The sequence below is a fragment of the Parambassis ranga genome, chromosome 5 (genome assembly GCF_900634625.1).
Source record: "Parambassis ranga chromosome 5, fParRan2.1, whole genome shotgun sequence".
NCBI lineage: Eukaryota > Metazoa > Chordata > Actinopteri > Ambassidae > Parambassis > Parambassis ranga.
In genome coordinates, this window is record NC_041026.1 from 29,815,851 (window position 1) to 29,839,374 (window position 23,524).

General features: G+C 39.9%; 1 protein-coding gene across 1 annotated transcript in view; it reads right to left on the reverse strand.

Moving 5' to 3' along the window:
- Positions 1–4,801, reverse strand: part of LOC114435579 (neurofascin) — a 74,208-nt gene extending 69,407 nt beyond the window's left edge. Inside the window, 1 exon segment of the mRNA XM_075353403.1 lies at positions 4,544–4,801. The gene's annotated coding sequence lies outside the window, so the exon portion shown is untranslated.
- Positions 4,802–23,524: the final 18,723 nt, after the last annotated feature.

A 23,524-nucleotide genomic window follows, 5' to 3' on the forward strand; every position in this document is an offset into this window, starting at 1 on the left:
TGACCTTTGGCCCTGACCTGAGAGGACACACACGCCCACTAGCATGCTAGGCTTTGTAGGCTGCCACTTCTTATCCCATAGCAATTGTATATCACTTATACATTTTTCTCTCTCTGTCTTACACACACGCAGACAAATCCATGTGTACCAATGTATAGCAGCTCCAATGAAGCACCTGTCTTCATAAATATAATAAAATAAATAAAATCCCTCTTATCATCCTTTTTTTATTTATTTGGCTGCACATTAGCAAACAGATTTCTTGCTGGGGGAAACAGAAATGAAAAAGTGCCACTGAATCACACATATTCTGACACATTTTCTTTCCCTAATGATTACCACATCTATTCTTGCATATCCCTCCTGTGGTCAGCTGATTTACTTCCAGATCATACAAGAAAACCCCAACACTAACCCATAATTATCAATTAAAAAATTAAGAGCATATATACTTCACATGCATCACTCCCGCAGCAGCCAGTACGATGGACCAACAGCACAAAAGATAATCTTCAGACCTCGGGTTAAACACATTCTGAAAGACTATTTCATGACAGGAACATGATTTCTGCTGCGTGCATTTGAATATTCTGCTGATGAGGGCTTATCTCCTGCGATCTGGCTACACGTGTGGGAGACGGAGACACACGCACGCACGTACGCGCACACACATACACACACTTTGAGCCAGCAGATTAACTGGACATGGCTGAAGAGAGTTATCTGGAGATAAATCTCCACGGTTACGTAATTATGTATAAAAAGCAGCAGTAATAAAGAAGAGGAGGAGATAAAGGACAGTGAAAAATATGTTTCTGGATTTTCTTCCTGGTTTATAGACTGTTTTCATTACTTTCAGTTTGTGTTTATAATTTATAAAGTTTTAACTATGACATAATTAAAGGCAAAAATCTGCTAAAATTATATTCAGCTGACAATAAAATGAATTTATGTCCAGATATAATTAAAATGTGGAGGAATTTGGAATTAGAATTTGTAGTATGTGTAGTATTCTTTCTCAGCTGAGTAAAGGTTTATCTTTATTACTGAAAGGACAAAGGCAACCAATGTATGACTTTATGAGCTACCATACAGCTTGTGTTAGCATAAATCTATATAAGAAATATACATTAATTATTTACATTAATAAATAAATCCATGTTATCTTAGTGGTAAGGCCATATGTGTAGCCTTTATAGTAGTGATTGGTGTCACAATAAATAAATATTACAAAATACCTTATATGAAAAGCTTCATTGTATTATGTTATTCTTACACTGTTGTTTTAATTACAGGGAAAAATTAGCACAGTTTGTAGCTAAAGTGTAAACCTTTTCAAAATTTTCTCCCCCTATAAACAAACATAAATGAATGAATCAATTTTTATCTGCTTGGTAAGAGTGGTGTCTCCCTCAGAGACTGATGGTCAGGGCCTAGAAGCTCATGGTAGCATTTGGTCATCAGTTTTTAATTGTACTCTAATAAGTGCTATATCATGAGAATATACAGGCAGCAACCTATTCATGTATAGAATAAAAGCATTTTGAAAAGAGCAAGACAAAACGCAATAACAGAACAGCACCTGATGAGACTCAAAACTGGGTCTCCCGATCCCGACAAATGTGTTACCAGTATCAATTATGCCATCAACACAGCCTATGTGGTGTACCACAGGGTTCCATTTTAGGTCCTTTTTCCTTTGTCATTTACATACTGTGATGCAAATTATCCAAGGACAGAATGTCTCTTTCTGCTGCTATGCAGATGACACAAAACTATACCTTACTGTTTTTCCTTCCGAATATTCTTTCTCTTCCAGTGAATATGTGTATCACAAACTTTTTCCTTTTGTTCTTGTGTGCTGTTCTTTGGGTCTTCAATGTTGTTTGTTACTTATGTGTATAAACCCTGTTTTAAAGATTGTATATAAAATTATACATGCAACAATGAACATGATTCCAACATGAGACAAATAAAATGAACTGATGATCTGTGAAAATAAGATAATCATGTCATATCACATTCAGTTTGTGGAACTTTTCTGTGTTTAATACTGTAATTGGCAAAAGATAAGACAAACAGCAGAGGTGCGACATCCACTCCTCACCTTGTCAGACTAACGAGTCTCGTCATACTGACGAGTGCTTTGGATTCACACCATCCTAAGCACTCTTGGGTAAAAAGAACATCAGCAGTGAGACAGTCTTGTAGGATGGCAACACACAGCTGTTCTACATGATTAAACCATAATGATCCTGCATGCTTTATGATCCACAAATGCCCAGGATTTGTGTATGAATGGCTGCACTGTGACATGCAACCAGTCTGATGGAGGCTGCATCCAACGTCCACAGAAAAGTACAATGTGGTCATCATCTAAACCACGCCAACAACTTTAAAATCCACATCTGAATCTGCATCCCATCAAAAGCATGATAGGCATCAGATTCATGGCCTCCGGCATTGTTCTTTTGTGGGAAGATCACAGTGACAATTTGTTCTGATCATTTCCCTTCGGCCATGGTGAGGGGGTGGAGAGAGAGAGAGAGAGAGAGAGAGAGAGAGAGAGGGGAAAAGGGGGATGGGATGTTTAGTATGAGACCTCTCCACCAAATATTTGCAGTGAAAGGCCCGTCGTTGTCCATTAGTGTTTCTCTCTTTCTTTTTTCTGGGTGCATTAACCTCTTCTTCACAGTGCTCCCAAACAAAGAAAGGACTGTATCTGTGCATGTATGTTTGTGTGTGTGTGTGTGTGCATTCAGTTCTCTGCCACTCCCACACAGTCCTGCATCTCTCAACAAACACTTATCCCCATCACAACACACACACCTGCAAACAGAAAAAAGACACTTGAAATGTATTAATCCTCCCACTTGCATATGCCACAGACACACAAAATAAACATGTGTGAGAAAGATGTCTGATAAATGTGTGTAATGCGGGCCTCCTACGTGACAAACACACAGCATGTTCAGACAGACCTGCGTCACCACAACCACTCAGGCCTCCCACATAAACACACACACACACACTTGCACAGTTACAATGTGTGGTCAGACTGAAAAAGTTTAAGAGCACAGCTGAACATCTTTTCATATCATACAATAATTACTGATCTGGTGTTGTCAGTGTCAAAGTTTCCAGTAATTCTCTTATGCTGCCAATGTTAGAGAGAAGGAAGGTCTTATTGATTTTCAGGAAGTGAATTAACACACTTCTACATAATACTCTATTTTTTTAGAAATTATATTTACACCAACAACCCAGATCCTAATTATATTTTAAATAAGTAACATGTTCTTATCATCTACCAATCAGCAGCATCCTGGAAATGTACAAGTGCAGTTCCTCATATTTCCACTTGAGGCTGTCTCTATTTCATTAGACCTCCACATTAAACTACTATAATGTAATTATGTAATGTAAACATATCAAGATCTCACATGGTGAGAATCTTGCTTACACTGACATAAAATCACTTACTGCAATCTTTGATATTTATACATGGGCTTAATTTCTCAGTACCAGAGGTGGCCAACAATAAATAAAAACAAATGTCACAAATGACAGCTCCTCACGTCTCCCTGATGGTAAACTGAACAAAGACAAAACTCTTAAATGAAATGTGCAGATTATTGTCACAAATATCTCATGTAATATGTCATGTAAAAACATTTGTGACAACTAAAACCACCATCTTTTCCCAAGAGTAAAGTATTCAGTGTCAGAACAACAATCCCAACCACTTCCTGCTGACTGATGCAGTTCATAAAACAGTCACTCCATAAAGTACAACAAAACAATAAACCCGCCTCTGAATATCATCCAGCCAGCAATTAGACTGCAGCAAAGATGAATTCTCCATCTTTTGAATTACAAAGTTGTAGCTTCAGAAAGATTGTCAGCTGGTAAAGACATTAATCTAAACCCAATAAATAATGCACTAATGACAAGTGTATGAAACATATCAACTGACTGAACGAAAGTCCATCCAGTATGCTGCCAGTTACCACACTCCTCTCAGATATACTGTATATGTCTGTATAAGGGTAAAAATATACAGACAGACAGGCAGTAATTGTGTTCAGTGAGGTAACACAGACACAAGACAGAATCAATAGTATTCCAATCAACAATAGCAGACAGACACTGGAGTGTGTGTGTAGCCAGTCAGTGCATGTACTATCCTAACTCTTCAGTCTGAGCAATCACTTAAGGGAAAGCTTAACATTTATAATGGTTTTTTATGTATTTAAAGAAACATGAAAAAGGTGGTTTACTTCTTGTAATGAGTGGAGAGATGAAAACAGATCATGTGGACAAAATGAGCTCTGACTGCCAGCTTTGAAATGACAGCAGAGCTTTGAACAAAGAAGTTTCTTTAAAATTCAGGATGAAACATGTGAATGTGTGATTAACCACATCGTTTGTTCCACAACAGTGCAGTGCCAATGTGTTTGTGTTGCCATATAAAAAGAAGCTGCATGAAGATTTTCTCTACATAACACACACACACAAACACACAGTAAATGTAGAAAAGTACCTCTGTCAGTGCAGCTCTTGTGTCCAGGTGAACAGCAGTGCTGGGTGACTGTGTTGTATCTCCATCTCCATCAATCCTTAAGCATCCAAGAGAAGAAGAAAAAAACAGGCTGAGCCACTGTCACGCAATCAAATCCACGGCAGACGCACAACATGTGTCACTACTGTAAAAATGCAGGAAAATACAGCACTCATTTCATTCAATCTGTTTTCATCTTCCTAACTCTCTCTGTCCCTTTCTCTCTCTCTCTCCCTCTCTCTTTTTCTGAGCGCTCTCACTGTTTCCCGGTCTGTACTCTCTCTCACACAGATTCTCCATCTGTCACCACCTCCTTTCCTTCACCCCTCCCACCTCATACATTATTAATGAGCCCCAGACACACACACACACACACACACACACACCCAGCTTCTGCCAGACGCACTGACACACACTGATGTTACAAACTATGCACAAATGTCCCTCAAACACATGAGATCGCAACTGCACAGTCCACTGTAAACATCTGTGAGAGCCATGTTTATGCTTAATTTTAATACTCTGAAGAATGGAATATATAAAACACTGAACAAGGTCAAGTAAACTTCAAAATCGTTTAAATTCATACACAGAGCTCAGAAAAAATGCAAAAATTTGACATTTTAGCAATGATAATTAAGTGCCGGTAAATGTTTATATATTATATCAAAGCAAAAATGTAAAAAATAAAATGCATGAATTGTATGAAAATAGAAACATTAATTTCATGAATGAAAACATTTGATACAAAATAGTTGAGAAATGATAATCATTGAAATATCTGACTTATATACTTAAATGAATGGTGTATATTGGGCTTTGTTTAGAGAATTAAAGTTAATCTGATAATTCTAATGACTTCTAACCCTACTGTGTAGCTACATTTTCTCACTGCTGCACACTTTTGGGGCAGAACTCTACCTTACTCTTACTTTCTCCTTACATGTAATCCACAAAAGCTCAAACACACGTCCGCCCTAAATGAAGACCTTTCATACGCAAAAAAACACACACAGGTCACGGAGCAGCCAGGACTGATCATGCATGTACACTGAGCACATACACAGAGTTGTCCATGCATGCAGTGCAGGCAAGGAAGTCCCCCCACAGCTGGAGGCAATCCGACTTTTCTCATGGATGAGACATGACTGAAAGGAAGGTCAGTCAGAAATGTGTGAGCGTGGGTGGAAGGGAAATCAGCTAAGATGCTTAGAAAGCTACAGAAATATATCACATGACAACATAATATGTTGTGTTGCTGCCCTACCTGTTGAGAAGACAAGTATATTTAAGCTAGTGCTGACATGCTGACAGTGTTCCCAGCTGATGATGGAAGTCATGGTTTAAAAAGGTGCAACATGCACGTTTTTTAGCTCCTACACAAACATTTTTACCTAAACAAAAATATCCAAGAGGCAAAAGGGTCCAGTCTGTCCTATGAGAGGAAGAAATATTGCTGCCCAGAGTGTGGTGTGCAACCTCCTGTCAATCATCCTGAAGGACAGGTAGTTATTGAGCGGAACAGCTAACAGCTAATGGTGGTTGAACCTCCTGACAATCGAACTTTATCACCAGTACCTCCACCTGCTCCCAGGAGGGACCCAAAAGAGGTTTCTGTCTCAAGTTAGTCCATAAAATCTTTACATTGACTGATTGACTAAATCAATAACGCAAAGTAAGATTTCCACCTTCGCAACTGCAAACTAAATACACACAGGTTGTTCATTAGGGCCCGAGCACGAAACCTGAGAGAGCCCTATTGAAATGCAAAAGGTTATTATTATACTTGATTATTCTTCCACCCACGGTATCGTGAATTTGACCACCTGAATGTGCTCAAAAACTCATCAAAATTGTCCCCCCAGAGGCCTTGTGCAGAACTACAATTTCAGACACTTCTGTATAGGCTTCATTTCTCAGTAAAAGAAGTCAGACTTGGTAAGAATATAGCTTTTGATGGTTACGATATTTAGCAATAGCTTAAAGGTGGTTGAAATCAGATCAACACAACACTTAAGGGGAATCACAGCCTTTGAAAGCTGGCAAGCAGCAGTTAGTATGTGCGTAGCTGATTTATCATGTTTTATGATAATCCTACATACCTGACAGTACTGCACTGTTCTGTTTTTCTTGAGTAACTTTACGTGTACTGATGAAATTATTTAAAGAGTGCAAAAATAATGTTTTACATTCTCTGCACTCATTTGATCTTAATTGCATCCCTATATGAACCACTGGAGGGTTCAAAAGATGGAATATATTTCATTCAAGATGTGGTAATGAGAAAGAAAATGGTCAAAGAAGAAGATGAACACACACTCAAGAAAGGGCCTGAGAGTAGTTCAATGGGATGGGGGGTGGGTAAGTGTGGATTTGAGCCCTTCGGGGTATATAAACCCCTCCACCCCCCCACAGAGTTTAAACTGACCTGAGGCCAGAAGAGACACAGAACCAGAGATTTCAGTTTTCTGTGTGTGTGTGAAGCCTTGACCTTCTGACCTCAGCCGGCATTTTCAGCTTCCTTCTGTCTCCAGCCACGCCCCCAAACAATCATCAACCCATCCCTCATCACACACACACGGCTGCCGCTAGCTCTGACATGCAAATGACCCCCGCATATCATTAAAAAAATATGCCCTGACAACAATAGGATAACCTTAAGCCCCCCCTTAGCTTTTCCTCAAGACGTGCGCCAAGACATTCACTCCACACACCCACACACACACACGGTGCACAAACAAAAGCAAATACAACTTCAACTCATGCCCAGATGGACTACAGTCAGTTGACCTCTGCTCAGATCTGCAGACAAGCAAACAGACAAACAGACACTGAGAGAAGTGTGCTGCAGTGGCCCTCATATATCAATAGACACACACACACACACACACATAATTCACACACACAAGATTCATCCTGGTGCTACCAAGCTGCTACAGCTTGAATGTGTGCAACTACAGTACTTATGAACGTCAGTTAAGTTATATATAAATTAAGTGTGAGGAGATTGTAGTCCAAATATAAGGGCCAAAAAGATTTCTGAATAGAGGGTCATCTGCCAAAAAAACAGCTATTTTGTACCTTCGAAATGAAACAATGAAATTGAAAGTGGTAAATGCAAGTTAGTTTTGATTAAATTGTTGCATTCAAAGTTTGAACTTTCATCACAAAAAATATTCAGGGTTGTAAGCTTTCTCTCTAACCTGTCAACAGGCCCAGCAACAAGGAAGTCCTCTGAGTCTTTTGTGAAATATCAGTGTACATGTATAACAAGGTCATAGATTAAGTTGGGATATCTTGGGCGAAGTTGTGTTGATGTCTGGATGGCTTTAGCAAAACATCTTGTTACATAAGTGGAACCCATCTTATGTTGTTTGTATGTATGTTTCTATGTTTGTTTTGTGTCTTGATGTGTCTGGTTTTGACACATTGGCCTTCTCTGTTTAGCTCACTGTGGGTGAGATGCAAGTTGTTTTAGTAATGCCAGTAAAAACCACACAGACACCTTAAATCAAAGTTTACACTCATCAGAGTTTGAACTTAACGACGTCATTGGTTTGACAGTGGAACTGATGCTGTAGAACTGTTGTGAGTAGAAATAGAGGAAGTAAAGGAGATACTGTAGGAGAGAAGAAATGAGGACAACTTAGCCAGACAATAACTGGACTCATTACAGTTTATGCCAGGAGGCGGGGGGAAGGCAAGCATTAATTAACTCTGTTGTTGACCCCTGCACACACATACACACACACACACACACACACACCATCCATGTCCTGTGGTTATTGACCTGGGTATGAGGGGGGCAGAGCTCACCCTGGGCACTGGTAGAGTTTGCTTTTCTAATCAAAATGGCAACAAAACACACACACACACTGACTATAGAACCAACACTGCTGAAGAGCACAGTAAAATGCAGTAAGAGGGTCACACTATATATACACTTTGTCTAATATGTAAACTGTCATGTTCTCTACCTCGACCCTCTCCCAAATATAGAAAATGCATACACTTCCCATTTTCACATCAGGATTTGTGTACCGTGTGAGAGTGTGTTTGTTCCAGGACTTATCCATGGTAAGCAGATACAGTGTGTGGGCTCCTATCAATAAGGCTTTGTCCAGTAGATGAAGAATCCAGCCAAACAGCATGGAGGGGAAACAGACTGCAACCATTGTATAAGCAGTGCCCCCCTCCCTTTAGCAAAACAGCATCAGACTGTAGAGCAGAGGAAGCACTCCTGTCCAAGCCACTGATACATTATCAACAAGTATCAGTAGTAACAGAGTCAGTTTAACAGGCAGTATAAACAGTTATATATTAATATAGCACTCCTTTCTACCTATTGAGAGGTACTCAAAGCACTTAGCATAGTGACACATCCACATGCAGCCAGGGTGGGGGGATCGAACACACAAAATATTTATGTGATGTATTTACAGCTTTGAAGTATTCCTAATTAGATAACTCACTAGAGACTGTAGCAGTGAGGAGAAGACAAGAGGCAGAGCTGGAGGTTCACTTTAGGAGAACGAGGATGGACAGGATAAAGGACGAGCAGTGGTAGAAGGATACTGGAAATGGAGCTGCCAGGCAAGAGGTCAAGTGAAGGCCAAAGAGGAGGAATGAAGTTAGTTGGTGTGAGAGAAGAGGAAGCAGAGGATAGCGTTAGATTGATACAGATTATTCCCTGTGGCTACCTCTGATGGGAACAGCCGGAAGTACAAGAAAATAAATGTAAAGAAACTTGTCAGTCAACCACATGTCAGTGTTCATGGAGCACTGCGTCTTTGTTAAGTTTTGGGGATCACAGGTGAGTTCAACTGCTTTTAATTTAAGGGGATACTGTCTGTTTTCCTACTGTCTTCTCATCTTTTGCTGAAAGCAGCCATGTTGCTGGGTGTTTTGCCACTCATTCTGAGTGAGGCTGGAGTGTATCCACATTTGTGTCTGATTTTACTCCATCACTGTGTCTTGCTGTTTATGGCAACTGGTCTAAACGTTTAACCTCAGCTGCTCCACCAAAGAGACCATGACCAACCATGGGATTATTCAACAACCTGCCCTCCTAACCCCAGAGACTGAGCCTGTGCTGACAAAATCTATGACAAACATATAGAATCCAGCTGAACAGCACATAAATTTGTATGATTTGACATATTGTAAGGAAGCACAGATACTAAAACTTGCACTATGACATCTGTGACATACACACACACACACAGGTGCACAGTCACACATGAACAGCCCCCTTCATCAGTATCAGGTAGCTCACTAATTGAGCTGTTTAAAAATTTACAGGAGAAAGACATAAAGGGAGGAGAGGAGGAGGAGAAAAAGGACAACATTCACACACAAAAACACACAAACGTCTTGACTTAAAGCAAGAGCATGAATAAGAGAGATTAAAAACAAGCAAGGAAGCACTGGACGTTCCCACAATCCCCTGTTGTTTCTTTCACTTCATTAAAGCAGCTAGTGAGCTGCTTTATTGAACCACAACCAGTTTAGGAAAATATGTGTACCATACACACAGAGTAGCCTGACATGCTAGCCACACCAGACCAGAAAATTACACGGTCTAAGATGTTTTAAAAAAAAAAAAAAAAAAACAGAAGATCACAAGTGATCCTTTCATTATTTATCTTCAGACACAAAAAACATTCTTTAAGAGACATACACCCATTTTTATGTCAAAGACCTTCATGACTATTAGGGCCTCTGTCAGTGTATTGAATTAGTTGAGCTGCATCCAGCGCTGCTGATGATCAATTCATCAAGGAATGATCATGTGTACAGACTTTATAAAAACAGACGTTTTGACAGTTTGCTGCTCTGGAACATTCAGTTGTGTGTTAACACAATAAGAGAGAAAGACATAAATAACGGTGTTAGAGAAGCAACTGTTGCTGCACATCAATCTGAAAGATTTATAAAACCATTTCAAACTATTTGGAGTTCAACGTTCTACAGTGAGAAAGATTGTTCACAAGTGGAAACATTCAAGACAGCTGTCAATCTTCACAGGAGCGGACATACCAGCTAATTCAGCCCAAAATCAGAGAAATACACAAAAACCCAAGAGCTACATGTCAGAGCCTACAGACCTCACTGAGCATGCTCAGTGTTAATGTGACAGCACAATTAGAAGAAGACTGAACACATACAGTTTGTTTGAAGGGTTACCAGGAGAAAGACTCTTCTGTCTAAAAAGCACATGGATTGTTTGGGCTTGTTTTAGATACACTGGACCTGGACACCTTGCAGTATTATTAGCAGCAGTCTAGAGGCAAATGTGAGTGCAAGGATTTTGTATTATGTTCATTATATTATGTTACCATGGTACTGATACTCCCCTTCCTTTCTACAATAGGATTTACAGTTTTACTGCTTCCAGTACTAGTAGTACCCTCAGGTTATTTTCCTTCAGCCGTCACTAGAGGTAATAACTACTAAATGTTTTTAGGCTTCTGCAAGTAACACCATGTTCTGTACAAAGAACAATAACACTATGTGTGATACAAAGTGCTGCCACACAAAAACAAGCCAATACAGCAAACCGAAGATTTAAAGCTGCACAGCAAGTACTAGCAAAGTCAGTGAGGAGGAAAGAGAAAATCTGATCAGTGTTTTGAACATCCAGTGGTAGTGTGTCTGTTGATGTGAGCAAGCAGAAGAGCTTCCTTTCCTCTCTTTCATGTGTCATTTCAGTAAATATCCTCTGATGGCCTCTGCTAAGAGAAGAAATCAAAGAGAAAGAGTGAGAAACAGCAGCCGTTGCAGACAGTGAGGCGCACAGAGGCTGTCTGGAGATAAACAAGACACACCGGTAATTGAGCGACTGTTGCCGTGACAACACTGATGCTGAATATCCGCCCAGTCCTAGGCACAAACACACACACACACCCGTCAGATTTAATCCTGCTCTCTGCCAGAAGGTCGATGGGCCAAAACAACTTGGTGACAGAGAGGTCTAATGCTAGGCTAATGTCAAACACACGACAGGATTTGAACATAACAGGATATTATTAAGACTATGTGCCAGAGGGAGCAATCAGGGAGTAATGTAGCTGCCACATGAGACAGCAGATGTAAACTAAATGGTGCAACAACTTGGTGTTCAAAAAAACTTTTAGGTGAGACAAAACAAAAGTAAAGGGACAAACACGTCTGGCAAGTACCTGAAACATGACTACAAGAGATTTACAAATGTCAGAGTCTGCTGATAGTCTGCCAATATCGGCCTATCACAGCACAATGTGTTGAGCTGCTTCAACTCCATTGTTTACAACACTCTCGGGACTGCCTGCAGCATATGTAGCAGATGGTTGTCCAGTGAGTCACATGATGTCTTCATGGTAAGTTGCTTGTAGTAAATTCAGAAATACATTAATGAAGAGTTAAGTTAAGTATTTACCACTTGTGAGACGTAGAGGATTTCACTGCCTTTGCTTTGTTGTGTTTTCTCTTCTTTATGTCAGATTGTGAGTTAGCTCAGGTCAGTTTGTGATGTGGAGCCATGTTTTTGTTGTTCTTGCTCCACACTTTGCTCTAAAAGGTCCTCTGACAAACTAAAATAGCTGACAGAGTGTTGGCATTAATATTCATGAGAGCTCTGACAAGTAAAATGACGACAACAACTGAGCACACAGCAGACTAAACACAGTGACAGCAGGAGACGGTATCAATAGTGTGTGTGTGTGTGTGTGTGTGTGTGTCTGTGTGTGTGTGTGTATGTGTGTGTGTGTGTGTGCGCGTGTATGTGTGTGTCCAGCAGGCTTTAAACACTTCTTCACTGATTGTCAAGTCAAATAAAGGCTGTCGTGCGCCAAGCCTATTGTCCACACTGTGACCACCACTGCCTCCCCCCCTAAAAAAACCTGCCTAACCACCATGTCTCTCCCCCGCTCCTCACACACACACACACACACAGTTGAATCCCACAAAGTCTTTGTCTCCAGCAACAGGAGGTGTGGTCGGTTTTTTTACAGTTAATGAGTTGGCGGGGCCACAAGGGCCGAGCAGAGGCACAGGTCATTTATTCATTTAGCCCTTTAAGCCTCCTCAGCCCATTTCCCCCCATACACACTTGCATAAAACAAAGCTTAGATAAACAATTATGCTAAGGTAAAAATGTATATTTTACACATTAAAATATATACTTTTTGAGAACAAACACACACTCCCTTAATGAGTGCTTTCTTCAGGGTGTCATACACACACAGAGAAGGAGACAAGTATAGTCATGGGGTCTGGTGACACAATAGCTTTTAGTAGCAGCTGGTCAGCAGTAACCATAGGAGCCATACAGACACACACACTGACACTACAAACATGCAACATGTACAAGCCCCTGCATGTCTAATGACGTGCCAAGACGACACAAGAACAAGACAAGACGCCTTGACTGGCCATCTGTGGCACCGAGGCCATGTGGAACATCTGTGGCGATCAATAACACACTCACTCTCACACACATTTACACACACAGGCATGCATGAGTTAACACATTAACCCATACCAGCACGTATGTGCAAAAAGATTCATAATAAAAGTAAATGGGGGCTGTAGTTAATAAGATACATTTAAAAAAAATGTATAGTCATGTATTCAAAACAACTATTCACACACTAATTTTAGTGCCCAACGCGCACACATACATGTCGGTATGGCAGCTACTGAGCTACAAAAGGACTATCTGTGTTTGGGGGTGGTAGCAGGCTAGCTTTAGCATAGTTACATGCACAGATATTACTGTAGTGGTGTGAACATCTACTGACGTACTGACAGGTCACAATGGCAGAAGAAGTAGGTCAAATAGTTAGGTAAAGGCTGGATGGATTGTTAGAGGTATAAATCAATGGTGAATATCTGAATAGCATCTCTCACTTGAGCCAGACAAATATTGGATTGATACCTATTTTATTACCTTTTTTGGTAATTAAATGTGCTAATATTAATCTATAGGCCCTTGGGCTACCTTGTTAGTGAGTGGAAAAGAGAAAAAGTGTTGGTTATTTATTAACTGTCCATGTATTTCTACCAGACTACTACAGGAACCGAGAATCTGACTGATCTTTGTTAAAGAAAAAAGTAAATGCACAAAAGCTTCTATGAGATATATGCAGGCCAGTATCCCAAAACCCAAAGAGACCAAGGAACTAAGTACATTTTTGTGGACTGACATTTTCTATTGTTATTCTTATTTTTTGTTCTGTCAATTAAGGTGCCTTTTAAAATGACATTTTTTTTGTTTATCTCAGCATGGATGCCTACATCCCACATAGTCCCAAAAAATAGACTGGCACCTAACAAATAGCTCATCTCCAGTCCTGCCGCTGCTACCAAAGCTCTGAATCAAATACAAAGAAAACAATGAATAATTTTCATTTCCTCATATTGTCGTCACATAAAAATCTGCATATGATCAACTACAATCAGCAATCACACACTTCCATTCAACATCTGTAAGTGTGCTGCTGCTTATAGAGACATCTGGATTTGGTGAAGAGGGATGTTTGGATTAAACACACACACACACACACACCTCCCCCACTTCTGGGAAACACCTGCAGCAAAGCCTTCTATTCTGCAGAACAGAGCACATGTGCCAGAACACAGTTTACACATCCCTTAACCAATTAGGCGCGAGACTATTCTCTCTCACACACACTCACACGCACGCATACACACCTCCTTAGACACTTCTTATCTACTTTAACAAAACAACATGCCTCTATGCTTCCAGTCTGGCATCTCACTCTACTCATTAGGACTTCCATAAGAGAGTGGCAGCTGAGAGGCACGCAAAGACCTTTTTAGTTTAGTCGTAAAATTACACTAGCGGAAGGCCATAATTTTTATTGCAGGAAAAAAAACATAATAAAAATGCACAAAATTAATGAATGCAAAATAATGTTATTATGTATTCATAATGCCTTAGCATTTTTGGGACAAAGGAAAAGCAGAATTCATCATAAGGGTGTTATGTGGAACAACTGTGTTTGTCCGTGGGGGGTGCAATAATGTTTAAATGACTTTTAGCTACAAATTATGAGATGATTTAGTTCATTTTTCCAGAGGGTGTGTGTCCAAAATGTGGAGCAGCTATGTTCTTTAGGAACAGGAATATCCATGTAATTTTTTTTAACTCACATTTCATATTACTTGGAGGTTTACAGTAGCATTACATTCAACATTCCATTTTAATATATACAGTACAGTAATTGCACAATATTTTGGTTTACATTTGTCTAAGCAACCTATACTGTTGTCATTATTGCTACATATACAACACCCTTTTTGTTTAATTATGTACTTCAGAAATAGCATATAAGTATAAACATAGCAGCCAAAAAAGAATAAGGAATGTTTGTTCTCACACATTAATATATATCATAGATTTGGCTTTCAAGGACAAGGTTACACTGAACCTCTCCTGATGAGGAGAGCTTATTTGTATTTTTGCAATTTCCCCATTGTGGGACTAATAAAGGTTTCTTAATCTTAATCTTATTTATTCTTATGCCTAAAATAAGTCTACTGTTTTTTTTTTTATCTTAGTTTAGTTGTGTATAAAGTCATGTGAAGGGAACTCGCAAAGTAAGGATTTCATTGCTCAGTGTAACTGTAAAGTGCTGTGCATTTGACTATAAACTTCTTGAATCTTGAATCTTGAGGGATCACAGGCTACATGGTTTGTCAAACCTAAAACCAACTGAACAGCAAACTCATGGGTAAAGTCAGGTCTCGTTTTAGTTTGTATTACCAAATGTTTGCAAAATTCAGGCACTAGGTATCAGAATTTTTTTTTTGCTTGAACATGGTGAACACAGAGAGTCAATTTAGTAAATTTTCTTATAAGCCAGACTGAGACATAGACACTGACACTATTCGTGATGTGGGAGTGTGTGTGTGTGTGTGTGTGTGTGTGTGTGTGTGTGGCATGGTGACCTATATGTGTAAGGGGCAGGAGACCCCTGGGCTTGGGTTATATTTGGTCATTTCACATGTTAACTCAACCAGCAAGGACACACACACACACACACACACACCAACTCAGGGGTTAGGGACAGGATTACAGCCAGTGGTATATCAGAGCCTGAACACACCTGATCAAACAATCCATCTGTCCACACCGAAGATTAGTTCAATCACAAAGTTTAATGCACTACTGAAATTAAATAAACATACAAATAATATGTCCAGATCTGTACGGACAGCATTGTTGTGATGGACCAGGATAACACATTGGACAGCAGATGTGACATGACTGCACAACACAAAATTACATTCCACATGTGGAGTGAATGACATTTGCTGAAGGATCAGTTAGCCATGACCTCCATCACTCATGCACTGTTAACCTGTCAACGCTGACAAAGTGTGTGTGTGTGTCTGCATGCGTGTTGAAGGTCGCAATCTGAAGTGATGGTGTGCTTTTATGTCCTTGACTCATCTCTAATCTCCACCTTGGCATTCAATTCTGACCTGCTATGCTCCATTGACTTCAGATTACTGCAGACACAGAGGTATGCAGTGCTGCAAGCACGCACACACACACACACATACAATCACACAATGAAGACTGAAACAGATTACCTTGTCTGTACATTAGAGGTGCAGTCAAGCGTGTACTGCATGCGTGTACACCGTAAGATTCACCCTCCATTTTGTACAATTACATTTTAAATTCTCAGTCATAATACAGAACAACAGTTCTTCACTGTACCATGACAAAGTAAACATTACAGCTCAAAAGGAGGACACCACTATTGTTTAAATTCAGTAATGCTCCTCTCTGTGCCCTGGCATGGTTCATGGGTGTTCCCATAGGAAATCGTTCCTAACGAGGTCCTAACGAGGACTGTGGAGTAACCGGGGTCATGATTTCTGGAGAGAGACTTTTGTGGTAGGTAGTATAACAAGCAAAGTGCCATCTAGAGCTGAAAAACTCTGCATCAAACCCCTCTATCTCCAGTATGTCTTTGAATGCGTTTAAGTAGGACACCAAGACATTATTGGCTTGATGGAGCCCTTTTGTTTTCAGGATGTTGATTAACATTGACCAGCCAATCATCTCAAACGCTAGGTGCACTTTTAGCTACATAGGTAAAATAAACACAGTTTACAGTTTATACAATGGCTACAGTCATTTCACTTCTAAATACCCAGTGTCAAAAACTGCAGTTCCTCACTTGTCCATGGAGGCTCCAAAAGTGAGTGACTCCACATAGACCTCAATGTTAAAAAGTCCAATTTTACAGCAGAAATTTGCACCAAGAATGTAGAACAACATCAACGTGCTTCATAGATTTCAATTATCATCTGAAACGTCTCAAAATTTTAAATAGTAAGCAAACTTTGTAGTTGTATCTCAATAACACCACCAGAAAAAGCTCTGCTTTGAAAGATCTAGATCTTCATGTGAAGGATTCACTGAACATCACTGCTCTGTTTATACAAAACTGTGAAGCTGGACCTTTGTTCTGTTCCCTTATTCGTCTTGGGTGACTGACCTTCAGCTTTGGGTCCATAAAACTCATCAGGTTTTAAAACTGCCTGATAAAAAGCTCCGCCATGTATGCTTTCCCTCAGCTCCTCTGTGTATCCTATCATACCAATCATCGCTCAGCCAAAGACAATCCTGCTCGAGACTACAACCTTTGAGGCAATTGGCTCTCCATCCTCGGTGAGGCAAGGGTCTTGTCCAATCAAATTAGCAGAGGCCCTGGGTTAGCCTAATTGGGTGCAGTGAGATAACAATGTCCAGATGATAATTGGTGGGCAAGGACAAGAGGAAGAGACTGGTAACTGCTTCCATTACTTGTACATTTATCTTGCACACTCTCTCTCTCTCTCTCCATTTATCATTTCAGTTTGAGTAAGATTCTGGGTGGTACATGGTCACTCAGAGATAATCCTTTTGAGGACATTTTCTACTTCCAGGCAATGGTGCAGCGACTGTGTACCTGAAGTTTGTTTCTGGTGAAGGTGAAATGTGTTAAAGTTTCTGTCAAGCACATTGACTTGTGTCCTAACCAAGGACAATGCACCAAAATATTGCATTCTATGTTGTTAAAATAATCATGCTAACACTGGACAAAAGCACTGCAGCTTGAGGAAAATAAAGACAACATGCTCATCAACTGCAAAAAACTGCGAAAAAACAACACAGCAGGTCCTTAAAAGGTGAAAGACACAGATGGGATGAATAATTATGAAAGGACTCCAGCATGTAAATAAATCACAATCATAATTTCCAACACCACAGTCAAGCAGAAGACCCCCTGCTGATTTAGTTTTGCTTTTGTTTGCCCACTAACAAAGAAATGATGAGTATATAAGTTCAATGGTTTATTTGAACAGTGAGAGACAGAACAATAACAAACCAATCCAGGAAAAATGCATCTAAAAAAGTTATTAATTATTATAATCCATCCTCCCTTTGATGTGGTGCAGTTGTCCTGTCCCCTTGGCAGAAAACACCCCAAAGCATAATGTTTCCTCCTCCATGTTTGACTGTGGGGACAGTGTTCTTTGAGTCATAGGTAGCATTCCTCCTCCTGTTTTCTTGGTGACTGCGGTTCCAGCTGCCTTGAGATCATTGACAAGTTCCTCCTGAGTAGTTCTGGGCTGATTCCTCACCTTTCTCATCATCACTGAAACTCCATGATGTGGGATATTGAATGGAGCTCCAGACCGTTTTATGTTTCTTCCATTTGTGAATAATCATGCCAACTGTTGTCACCTTCACAGCCAGCTGCTTGGAGATGGTCTTGTAACCCGTTCCAGCCTTGTGTAGGTCCACAGTCTTGTCCCTGACATGCTTGGGAAGCTCTTTGGTCTTGGCCATGGTGAAGAGTTTGGAATCTGGATTGATTGATAGCTTCTATGGACGGGTGTCTTTTATACAGGTAACAAGCTGAAAGGGCCCCAATGTCAGCTCCTTACCTGTATAAAATACACCTGGGAGCAGAAATCTTGCTGATTGATCGGAGATCAAATACTTATTTCATTCATGAAAATAAGAATTCATTTAGAACTTCTTTGAAATGTTTTTTTTTGTAAGGCACACTTACAAAGTCAGCATGGGTTCTAATAATTTTTGCCTAACTGTATATTTCTGTGTTAAAGTTAGCAGTAGAAGCTTATTTTTACATTTGCACAGCTACAAAGTTGATAAACAGTTTGATATTTTAATATCTACTATAATAGATAACTGGGCTTAGATATGATCAGTATTAGCACATCCTTGAGGTTGTGGCATCTGTACTGGTGTAGGGGTCACAGGACCATGGTCCTTTAAAGAACTATCAAAGTCCTCAGCACATTTATTTTCAAACTGTGTTCATAATGAGTCATAAAATTACAACAACCGCTGCTGCTTGCTACACCAACATGTGGTGTAACTAGGGCTCCAACTAGGGCAACGTTACAAACAGAGAAGTGGTTGCTGGGAAATCATGCAAGATGAAGACTCACCACTCAGCTCTGACTCAGCCTGACAGTCAGCCTGGGGAGAATGGATGACGACTAAATTTTAAATGTGAGGTGAAAAGTTGAAAAATCAGACACTTTCTTTAGTGGATTTATTTTGTTTTGAATACCAGTCCACTTGACCCAAAAGTGAGTCAAACAATTGACTTCAGACATCATTGTGATATTAGCAGCTTTTGTAGAAGCCTGAAGAGATGAACTGACAAACTGTTCCACAACAGCAAACACAACACATCTGATAAAAAAAGCAAAGGCCGTCAAAAAAATATAAAAGATAAAACAGCAACATTTTAAGAGTAAAAGAGGACATGAAATAAATCAAGATTACCAATTTAAGCATGTTACCCTTTCCTTTCAGACAGATTGCTGTGACAGCTCGGTGCCTGAGGCCACACTGAACGTCTGCCACTCACACTCCTGGTGCACATATGAATACATAATGAACGCAGCTCAGAGGACTGCAGTCCCCTGTGACTGACAGTCACCACTGGTAGACCGGGCTAACATTACTCATCAGATCAGACAATCAGTGTTTGAATCGACTCCACTGCAAATTAGCTCAATGGCCTCTTTATACTATCAACAAGGCGCTTCAGTAATTATGCACAAAGATTAAACCGGGATTAAGACCTTCATTAATTTATTGTTTGGACTCCATGTAGAACTTGTGATTATGGCTATCAGGGGAAGACTGTTTGATCCCTTAGCAGAGTTTAGAACAGAGGCCTGACTCCAAACTGTGTAGTTTTTGAAATATAAACTGTAATAATTCTGTCTTTATGCCTTATTGTAAAGTCAGAATAGTTATGTTTTCCTAAAAAATGCATTTAAAGCCACACACTTTTCATATTTTTCTTTGCTTAAAATTTTTTTAATGTAGTATGAATACTTTTTCAATGCACTGTATAACAAGTCCAGCTCTAAGTTTCTTGGGATGGATTAATGTCCTTTTCATGTAGTGTTGTATTCAAAACCACCCAGTATTGTCTAATGCCTTAATGGTCTTTAATGCTAATTAGACCTACTATAATGCTCAGTAATAATTGTGGGGCTGAGAATGTTACCTTCCTGGTGAAGGAACCTGAGAATTAAATTCACATATAAAAGCAACAAGCCTGTTTGAGTAGCCCTCTAGTAGACACACTGGAGATCATTGATCATATTTAAATCTCATACCATTTTAGAGTGGGGAAAAAAGTCAAATACCTTATTTTCTCTTATAATAAAATCCTGTTCAGAGAATTGTGAGCTGAATTTTGACTAAGAACAGCATCAATGTGATTTTCACAGCTGTGGAGGGCGTGTTTTAAAATATGCTACTGTGACTTACTCACAGCTGAGCACTAAGTAATCTGAGCAGCATTCAGGTCTCTTTCTAAAAAGCAACCTTGAAATTAGCTTCAGAACAGCTGCAGAGCAGGGAGAGACTATTAGACCTTTAAATGGATGTCATTTTCTGACCAAAGATCACATTGGCTCTAAGAATGGGTAATTTTAGCTTTGAATCAAAGCAGAGAGATGTGTCATTTAGTGTGGTTAAGTGTTGGTAGTATAGAGCCTGAACAAACCAGGGAAATGGGACACAAACACACTGACTCATATATGCAGTGGTGCTAAATGAAAAGGAAATCAGGCAGACAAATCAGGTCTGTAGTGAAAAGGCATTCAGCTTCGAAACCACACTGAGAGCTAATGAGAACTACAGACGTGTGTGTGTGTGTGTGTGTGTGTGTGTGTGTGTTTGTGAGTAGGAAGCCAGGGCGTACAATGTGCAGGATTCTTTTGTATCCTTAAAACATCTAAACCATGTGGAAAATCAGAATGATGACAAATGTGCATCTGATCCGCAGATGGAGCTTTGATGAATTTGGCAGTGTTTCCTTCAACTATTAGAACTGCATTTGCTTCTCCAGCATCTGCGGCCCGGACCGAGTTTGACCTCTTATTTTATAAATGATAACTGTTTGTTTGGGTCCTGACTCCCTGCCTACAGATTCAGTGGAGTCAAGCTCAATTTAGGAGGGCACTCGAAGTAGGAATGAGTGTGTTTAAAAAAAAATAAATGTGTGTTGTTACAGGTACTTGTACAAACATGAAGGCTTTGAATAACCTTGAATGCAAGATATTCCAATGGTCATAATAATAATAATAATAATACATAACAGCATAAACTAGGACAAAACACAAGGTGTGTGCATGTGTAAAAGAGGGTTGAGAGAGATAACTGTAGTTCCTCTAGTGGCCACTTGAGGGAAGCTCCAATAAAAGATTCCATCCCCATAGACTACCAGGTTCAAATGTCCAACTTCAATACCAAACTACCAATACAAAGCCTGTTTGGTCTGTAAAGCAGTATTTCTGCAACTCACAAAAATTTGGCCAGCATTACAGATAGGACACTGGTCCACATCACATGACAAGAAGGTTTGCAGAAGGTATGAATACCATGAGTCCAGGGCAGTTGCTGCTTTTCAGGCAGGGGCTCATTTATTGAAGGGACAGGAGTTGTAACCATGGTAACCAATCCCCACACAATGAGGCTGACACTAAATCAAAGCCTGTAATTGAATCCGTAAACCCATTCTGATAGTGAATGTGTTTTAAAACAGCAGAAATAAGTAAAAGAGAGTTTAAATAAAAATGCATGGGCACCCAACAGGGCTTGTGGCTACGAAAAGCATTTTGTTGCCCCTCTATTGTGGCGACATCACAGGTGTTAACAGAGGCTGCTTGGCCACTATGTGAATGAGTAAGCAGGAACTGCGTAACAAATGATATGAGGCACACGTCTGATTGTCGTGCTTTAAAAGCGCACACTAGGGTGGCATTACCTAAGCACTGTTATTAGTCTATGAATGAGCAAGAATAAAGGAGGGGGTCTACAGTGTGGCTTTCCCTGTGTGCTACAGACAAACAAAACTATACTACATAATGTAAGTTCTAGACATGAACTTCTTCTCTTTCTCCCTCTGGTATCCATGTTTCATCTTTCCCCACAATCTGCTTCTCTTTTTAACAAATCAGCCCCCACCCTAACATTTCATCATCTCCCTGTCTTGTATTCATATAATCCAACACCTCCTCCCCACCGTCTTGACTTCTTTTCTCCATCTCTGCCTTCCTCCTTTAGCCCTCTGTCCCTTCTGTCTGCCGCTGCTATCTTTCTTAACCCACTTTCCAGGCCAAACAATGGAAACAATGGGGAGTGAGCCCTTGAGGCGATGGGAGAGTGGGGGGGTATAGATTGGACGGGCAGTATCAAAAGACTGCTCCCCACAGAGAGAGAGAGCGAGAGAGAGAGACATGCAGTGTGACATAGAGAGAGGGAGCACTACTGCCCATCTGCTGAGGTGCTGAAAGGAAACAAGGGGGTTATAGTGTATGGTGACAGACTGCAGGGATAGAGAGTGAGGTGATTGTGGTATGTGTGGATGCTCCATCCCCTTCCTCCCACTGAAGAACTGTGAGCTGGTGGTTTCACAAGTATTCATTACTGCTGTAAATGACTACTTCTGTGAATGATTTCCATGGTAATCCTCAACAAATACAACCAAACTGTAATCTTGACAGCAAAAGTTAACTATAGCTAAGCTGAAATCATAAAAACAATTGGTTTACCCAAATAAAAAAATGATTTAAAACTGGTGAGTTTTGGTGAGTGTATAAATTACATTATAATTATAAACCTCCTAAAGCTACAGTGCTTTGTCTCCCCCTACTGGGTATGAGAATATCTACACAAACACTGTTGGAAAATCAGTGAACTCTCCTACAATTGGTCACAAAAACATTGTGATTCATTTTCTACACTTTTAAAATTGATAAATTAGATTTGAATATTAACACAAACTTCCAACCTCTAGACAACATGTTAGAAATCGCAGTTCCCCAAATGACCACTTGAGGGATTACCTCTATAAGTGAGTCAATCTCCACAGACCTCCATGTTAAAACTTCAAATGAAATTTTTAAAAATCCTGGTACAAAGCGGTGTTTTGGGTTGTAAAAGCAATCTTCCCATTCAGAACTGACATATTTAAATGATATTTCCCTATACAAAAAACATGGTTACTGGGGATTCCAGTTGGATTTCTAGGGGCAGTACTAACAGACGCAGAATAAACTGCCCTGTGACACATTTGGAGAAGCATACCCAATCAGAGAAAAAGCATGTGACATAGGCAGAGCGAGATACTCTACGTGCCAGACTAGTATCAGCCAAAGACAACCAAAACAGCATGCAGTTGAGTAGGCAGTGAATGACTGTTGTTGATTTTGCAATAAAACTTGAAAATTGCAAATATTTTTAAACAAGGCGAGTAGAAAGTCAACCCCATTTTAGATGAATAGTTACAATATAAGATGTGATAGAGTTTATAACAAAGGGAAATGGCTGTAAAAGGGGAGGAATTCCAGACTCATTTCATGGAGGGAATTTTCAGAGTGAATGGGTACAGCTGGCTA